Raw genomic sequence first — 8633 nt, forward strand, 5'->3', positions numbered from 1 at the left:
TAAATATTTTAACAATTTAAAGTTTAAAACTTACCACGCTCTAACATTTGGACCCTTATTTCAAAAAAAAAAAAAAAAAGCAAAAACAAACTAAAATGAATAGTTGTTATGTTAGTTATTTTTAAACATTCAAATTTACAATTACAGTATCTTTTAAATTTTTTAAAAACAGATAAATACAATTAAAGATCAGTTATAACATCAAAAATTTGCATTCTTTTAAGTTGTATTTGTAATTGTAAAAAATATCGTAAAACTAAGGTATCAAAAATATTAACTAATTTATATACTGTACTCTTTTTATTCCATAAGTACTAACGTAGCAAATATAAAAAATAATTTATAGAGTTAACTCTTTTTGTTCAATAAGTTACCAAGGTATATTATAACTCTTTTATCAACATCTTATTTATCCATTTATCCACTGCTCAACGGAATCCTACCTATTTCACAACTGTCATTAATCTTATCCTCAATTGTTAAATGCCCTTATTTTCATCCCCTTCATCTATAAATTCAATTCATCTTCTGTTGTAACCACTGATTCCTTCGTATACCACTACAACTCTAACGACCCTTAACGCTGTCTACAGAAACCTTCAAATGTTAATGTAACCAATGATATGTTAATCTAATCAATGATTTCTTCTTAAACGACTTCTATACTTTAACTCCTTACCACAATCTGCATATACCTGTACACATCAAATATTAATGTTATCACTGATTCCTTCATAAACTACCTCAATTCATTTAATCCTTACCACAATTTATATATACTTTCATTCTCTATCAAAAATGTTAACACTTCATCAACGACTTAGCAATTACTAAAATGCAGTGGAAGTTAAAGATCTTGGTTGTTCGGCTATGGGAAGTGAAAGGTCACTTTAATCCTGGCGCTATTACGCAATTGAAATGGTACTTTAGGATAAAAAGGTATTAAATTTTGTTTACAATTGTTCATATTTCTTATACTCAGATTGTTTCCATTGTTTATAAACCTATTGTACAGTTTAAAAATATCTTTCTGTTTGTTGCTACCACTTTAAGATGTATTTGTTTTCACTGTTTTGAATGAAATGTTGACTTACCTGCTATGGTTGTATAATCAACGTCCCATAGAATCATTTTTTGTTGTGTATCCTTTCTTATACAATTCACCCTGTGTAAATGCAAAACAAAAGTGTATGTTATGGAAGCTTTTAACAGGTATTTATATGTATGTGAACTCTCTCAAAGGCATGGGGTAGATTTAGACATTACCACAAATTATGTGGTATAGCAAGAAATAGGAAGGAAGCAACATGTGACAACTAAAGATTTGGTAAGTACCTGCAATTTTCAAGGTTCATTCATTTCATTGCTAGCATATATTTGAGCCTTCCCGGTTTAGCAACGACAATGTACACTCCCTTCTTCACAACTTCAATTTGGGGCTTCATATCAACTCCATCAATATACATCAAAGGCCTCAATGTCTTGCAAGCTCTTGAGCTGGACATACAATCAAATCAAGTGGTTCTTCACCGGGAGCAATAGGCATCATAACCTCTTCCTGCAAAGCCACCATGATAAGTGGCAAAACAAAAATCGAGGTCTTTCCATAACTTATTAATATCTTTAAACTTTGAAATCTTCTTTATTGCAGCATGCTTTCATATATTATGGCTGCAGTAAATGTGGATTTCCTATAGTTATAAGTTCTCTTTACAGTTTATAACTAACAAAGCCAATCGTGAAAACTACTCCCATTTCTATTAATATAACCCAGCAACGCAAGTACAGAAAGTTAATTTAATTTATATGTAAGAGCATGTTGCTGTAATAGGTCATATACCTCTTAAGAATTACTCCAAAATTATAGACTCATTTTCATTTTCAACTGTTGACTGAAAAGATAACAATATGATATAATCAACGGTAAAAAAAAGAAGAAGATTCATTAGCACGCAAGAAGAGTTACACATCAGGCTGGACATGTAACAAACAATGAAATTATCTAGATAACTATTTCCATTAGACAGGAAGACATGACCACAAAAATCAAATTGAAATAATGGACAACGTGATCGAAACATTTTTGTAGTTTAACCTTGAAGTCTTATTTACATTCAATAATTTAAAACCCAAACACTAAATGTGCAAATGAGATATTAACAACTACAAGAATTAAGACATGGAAACACATAGTTCTGGGAAAAAAATTTATCCTTGAATCTGCATATTCTACACCCATATGATCTCAGAATCTGAAGTAATTAAATCTGAATACGCTATAATTTATTCACTAGTCATGGGCTAAATCTACATTCTTTCACTGGCTAAAGCTATATATCAACGTATTCTGTAAAGGCGTTCACATTTTAGCTTTGGTTTAAGCAGTTGTATCTTCTATTAACCGACACACAATCTGAAATATAAGTGAATATATATTCTACAATCTGCCATCGTAAATTTATCCATGTTTGAGTAACAAACATTATATCCAAGAACTCTAGAAAATCTGGCTAAGTTTTACTAACACATAGTTCTTACCATTAATCAGTCAACTCACGTTCAGTTTTTGAATTCTTAACCCTTCTCATCAGAACAATGATAGGATGAATTTGGATTTCTTGATTCCAGTTAATAAAATGAAAATAAGCCCAATTTCTTTACCTCAATAAGAGAAGCACACCTGCCTCTGAAGTTGTCTCATACTGGTCCAAGTGCTGATTTCACTTGGGCAATGTTGCTATGCTGCATACTAAGAAGAAGATTAATAGATACAATCATATAAGAAATCTTTAGTCGAAATAATGACATATGATAAATGGTTGAGGTTGGTAAATAGAGTAAGCCGTATTAGAAAATAAAATTATAACACGAAACAACATCTAAATGTCACTGATCAAAACAATTTAATACCATGAATTTTGTGAATGAAGGATACAAGGCTTTATACTACTCACTGATATACTTCAATTTTCATATTATAATTTTACCAAAACAATCCAATAAATTAGAACTATGATACTGCGTCCCTCACACTCAAATGTACCTACATGTTTGGTGTACCCATCAGTTAATGGTGCAAAAAAGAATGTGTGAACTTCAAGAATCTCATTAAACTTGGAGAGTAGTATGCTGATGAAGGAAATATCTGGTACTTACTGGTTTTCGTTCAGTGAAATAAACACAAGATTCTTTAGAGAAGCTATCTCTTCCAGCTTAATAAATTATCCATGATTTTATTTCCATTAAGAACTAATTTCTGGTAAGTAGAACACTACCGAAACAAAATTTCTTCCTAACAAGTGAAAACATCACAATTTAAAAGATATGTAAAGGAGTCAGCTCTACTGACCTAAAGAGAACTCAAGTTATTATTTATGGTAGGAAGATGCTGTATTAAGTCGTGGCTAAGATCAAAGACTCTAGCAGAACATCTACAGGTCAACAGTTCATCAGGCAGGGCCTGTCAACTTCCAATAAGTAATGAGAACAATATCTTCAATAGGAAGAAAAAGTAAAATAATTGGCTAGCAACGTAGTTTAAGGATGTACATAGTACTATTTACAATTTAACAGAAGTAGATAAATGACTCTTGCCCAATAGAAGGAATCAAACTTGATTCTACTAGATGGCTAAGATAAGTTTACCATTTGACCGTAGTTATAATGACAAATTAAAAATACAATCAAATTGACATCAAAGTGACTATATTGGATGGACCAAGTAGGCTTAGACCTTCTTCCAAATTTTTGCAATGGGTGGGCATGCCATCTACAATTCTTAGACATTGTAGAAGAATAATGGAGGCATGATATTGAGGGATGTAAAATGTTCATAGTGGTAAAGAAGTTAAAGCATTTAAAGACGAGATTGAGAAGACTAAATGGGCAAACAATTCAAGAACATTATCACAGAAGCAAATGACGAAAGGGTTGCTTTTGCACAAGCCCAGGCTTCATTGAACCTATAACCATTGGACAGAAGTTTACAAGCTAAAAAAGGAACAACACCAAAAGTTCAGAAGGTCACCATACTTGGCTAAGATATTAGTAGATATGACTTATTATATGTCATGCAATCATGAAAACAAGATTAAAGGAACAAGAAAATACCATTAACATAATTATACAGCTTCAAATGTTATATTAATCAAAAAAATTTGTTTCATTCTATATTTTTATCAGCTTAACATCTCCAATTTCACTTGCATGGTCTAATTAAAGTGGAAAAGAAAATCTTGCATTGATAAGAGAGCATACCAGACATTATAAATACCATGAAATCAGATAATTACTGACATAAAAAAAGATTATTTTTCAATATCTACTACAAATTCAACAACATAAATCATAGATTTCAATTGCATGATCAAATTAAAATTTAAAACAATCACAAATAGAGGAGAATTTATTAGACTTTATAGAGACTAAAACAATTATTGACGTATGATTGGGGTTTATTTTCTACATCTACTATAAATTCAACAACTAATAAACCATAGATTTCACTTGCATGTTCAAATCTAAAAAAAGAAAAAGAAAATCATAGTAAAAGGAGAACTTACTAGACATTTCGGAGACCAAAATCAAATACTAACCAACATAAATGGAGATTATTTTCAAAGATCTATACAAATTTAAGAATAAACAACACGGAATGATTTGAAGAATCCAACAAGAAACAAGTCAGAAAGCTTCAAAAAAACTAAGTAAGAAAAAAGAAATGCTTTGACCTTTTAGCTGCTATTTTTTGTTTCAATAGAGTTCATAAAATATTTTTGCTTAAAACTATCTTACAAAGTGAAGTTTGGAAATAGTGATGAAGGTGAATAGGCAACTTCTCAATTTTCTGGACAAAAAAAACGCTAACGAGGAGTACTTGCCAAATCTAGTTAATCTATATGGATATAATATTTTTTTAATATATTTTGTCCTTTGAGATGGACTTTTTTATACAGATATTTATTATATGGGCTGGTATTTACATACTCCGTATTACTTTTGGATCATTCAAATAAATCATTTACTTGAAGAATAAACATTGTAATATATTATTTCTTTTAAGAAAATAAAAATACACAGACGCAAATACACCTCTATATAATTAAATCTAACGTTTTAATCTTACCATTCTTTAGCCTTTCTCTAGAATTTTTTTCAATGTACTTAATCATAAAATATAAAAAATATCATTACATTCAATATGAAAATACTAAAATTTTACATAATTAATTTAAAGATATTTTAATATTAATTAAAAAATATTAATATGTCATTGAACTTATAAATATTAAATATTTTAATTCATATATTAAAAATATGCACATTTATGTAATTATTATAAATAATTTTATCCATCTATGTCACTATCTTTATAAATTGTTCATTTTCACTATTCCATTTAATGGTATTTAATGTCATAAATGACTAAAAAAATTGAATAAAAATTTAATGATCAATTCTATGTCAATAATTTCAAAACGAAATTTTAATTACATCCGTTCCCCTATTATTTTTAAATCAAATAACAATTTCTAATCAAATCGAAATAATTTAATTCTACTCCCTCAGTTTCGTTTTATTTGGCTCTCTTTCTAAAAGTATTTATTTTAATCTAATTGTCCCTTTGATGATATCAATAGTATTTTATTATGTTCTTCAAATATTACGCCCAACATTAAATGACTAAACAAAGTATATTTACTTAAATTTAAATTTTAAAAACTAAATTAATGAGGCTAATTTGGTAAAATAAACCTCTAATAAATACTTTCTTAAGGAGAGTGTCAAGTTCAAAAGGGCCAACTATTTTTAAACGAAGAGAGTATTGTATTATACATAAATGTACAATTATTTATTACACGATAGTAAGCCATTGCAATCTATAATTATTTAAAATTATACGTTATTTACTCGCGCGATGCGCGGGTATGTATACTAGTTTTTAGTAATAATGGAAAGTTAAGGTGTTGTTTTAAGTAATTTTTCCTTAAAAAAATCTAATTATAAAGAAGAATTATACACTTTTTATCAAAAATATTTTAGAACTTTGAGTTAAATGACTCAAATCTTCATATTAATAATATAAAATTTTTACAACAATATCAAATTAATATAATGCAAACCAATAATGACTTAACATTTTATTATTTAGAATTAATCCTTACTTTTATAATAATAATCATATTAATAATAATAATATTAAAACATTTAATGTCTTTTAATAATACTAGAGTTTCTATTAAAATTTGGATTTAGCCCACTTATTTAATACCTTTGCAACTGAATGATCAAAAACATTTTGCATACTTGCAAAACAATGAGCTACAGAAGAACAAATTAATCAAGGCTAAAAACCGACAAACCTAAATGACTATATACACTCTTTATACAAAGTGCATATAATCTTTACCCACACAAATAAGGGGTATAAAGGAAGTTAAGTCTGAAAGAAAAAGAATACCAAAATCCATCAAAGGATTCGAATATGTGACCAAAAATTAAGAAAAGAAAAGAAAAAAAAAAGTAAAAAACTTAAATGTCAATGAAGTTATCAACTATTCTCTTTCAATCAATTACCTGCCAAATTTGTCTTCGCGGTTCATCTCTTCCTGCACAAATCTATTGCCTCCAGCTTCATTCTTGTGAGTTCTTGAAAGCATTGTTGATATTGTGACTCAATTGTATCAAGCTCCAACTTTAACTCGGTGTTGTCCAGATCATCTTTCTCTACTAATGATAAAAATGAACAATTGCTGGATAATCTCATGCATTTAGAATCTTTATCTGTATCCGTCAAGGTCACCTCCAGATTCAAATTTTTTTCAAATTCATTTGATAATATGCAGTCTACAAAATTGCCACCATTTCGATGTGACTTACCTTCATGATAAAACAAGCCCATGAACTCTAGCTCTGATAAGTATCCACTAGAACCTTTAGATATTAAATCTGCACATGTAAAGTAGTCGCCAAATCCAAATGAATTCAAAGAATCTTTGTGAAACTCAAGCATTACAGCTTCATAATCCATGAACAATGAAAAAGAAAGGACAGAGTGTAGTTGGAAATTTTATTCTTCATCGTCTGTACATTACAACATTGCAGCTACTTATATACTTTAGCTAAGATAATGATCTCATTTCCAGCTTAGCGACAGCTCATCATAACTGACTAACCACTTGCCTAACAACCTCTAACAACTTGCTATTGCTAACTGACTAACAATCGAGAAGCTTCCAGAACCTTCCATCCAATAGAACAGTTAGTGTTGTGTGGTTCTATACAGTGGGTATCATATCTTGAGATCATACTTTGTGCTTGGATCAGTAGTTAAGATATGCCCTCTCAAGCTGCAGGGTGTAATATATTTAGCACACAAGCTTGCCTAATAAATGAGAATGTTTGGCTTGGCTTAGTCCCTTGGTAAAAAGGTCAGCCACCTATACATCGGTGTGAACATATATAGCTTTATCAGTTTACTTTTGATCTTGTCCCTGATAAAATGACAGTCAATCTCTATGTGTTTTGTTCTCTCATGAATCACAGTATTGTTGGCCAATTGAATTGTTGAATTGCTGTCACTAAAGACTAATATGGGCAAGGTAATGGGAACATTGAGTTCCTGGAACAAACCAACCAACCAAGTTATCTCTGCAACTGCTGAAGCCATGCTTCTGTACTCAGCTTCAGCAGAGCTCCTGGAAAGAGTATGCTATTTCTTGTACTTCCAAGAAATTAAAGATTCACCAAAATGAACTGCATAGCCAGTAACTGATCGCCTGGTGTTGGGACAAGTAGCCTAATCTAAGTCACACTAGCAATTTAGAGTGGTAGAATGCTCAGTCTTTACCCAGATTCCTTGACCAATAGAGCCTTTGAGGTACCTAACTACCCTAATAGCAACCTCCTAGTATGATCTCTTTAGACGTTGCATAAACTAGCTGAGAGTGTGGACTATAAAACTAATATCTGATCTTGTAATAGTGACATACATGAGTTTACCCACTACTCTCTGATAAGAAGAAGCATCAGACAACAAATTATCACCTTGTGCACCTGTGGCTTGATCATACTCAAGTGATGTTAACCTTACATTAGATTCTAAGGGAGTGATTGCAGGTTTTGAACCACTAAGACCAGTATCTGAAATTAATTCTAGGAAATACTTCTTTTTATTTAATATCGCCCCTGAATTGGATCTGAGGACTTCAATACCTAAGAAGTATTTGAGATTCCCCAGGTCCATCATCTTGAAATACTGATGTAACTTGGCTTTTGTTGGATTAATCAATGCTGCATTGCTTCCAGTAAGGAGTAGGTCATCAACATATAAAAGAACTACTACTGTGTCATCACCTTGATGTAGAATGAAGAGAGAATAGTCATGAGCACTCTGAGTGAATCCAGTATCAAGCAAAACATAAGTCAGTTTCAGGTTCAATTGTCTGGAAGCCTGCTTGAGGCTATACAAGGATTTGAGCAACTTGCAAACTTTGTGCTTTCCTTGGCTTCTGAAACCTTCTAGAAGCTCCATGTACACTTACTCTTCAAGATCCTATTGTAAAATTGCATTATAGACATCCATTTGATAAAGAGGCCATCCTCTAGATACTGCTACAACAATCACACTCCTG

At 30.7% G+C, this 8633-nt stretch overlaps 1 long non-coding RNA gene across 3 annotated transcripts; it reads right to left on the reverse strand.

Moving 5' to 3' along the window:
* Positions 1-92: 92 nt before the first annotated feature.
* LOC107877479 lies at positions 93-4881 on the reverse strand. 3 transcript variants are annotated; one of them, XR_007043068.1, is made up of 5 exons: positions 4731-4881; positions 3350-3460; positions 2662-2742; positions 1336-1558; positions 93-1165 (listed from the first exon to the last, which is right to left on the reverse strand). It is a non-coding gene; the product is annotated as an uncharacterized LOC107877479 (long non-coding RNA). The 3 variants fall into 3 exon arrangements; XR_007043067.1 differs by having other exon boundaries at positions 2662-2749; XR_007043069.1 differs by lacking the exons at positions 3350-3460; positions 4731-4881 and having other exon boundaries at positions 95-1165; positions 2539-2669.
* Positions 4882-8633: the final 3752 nt, after the last annotated feature.

Source organism: Capsicum annuum, chromosome 7 (genome assembly GCF_002878395.1).
Source record: "Capsicum annuum cultivar UCD-10X-F1 chromosome 7, UCD10Xv1.1, whole genome shotgun sequence".
In the NCBI taxonomy this organism is placed as follows: Eukaryota; Viridiplantae; Streptophyta; class Magnoliopsida; order Solanales; family Solanaceae; genus Capsicum; species Capsicum annuum.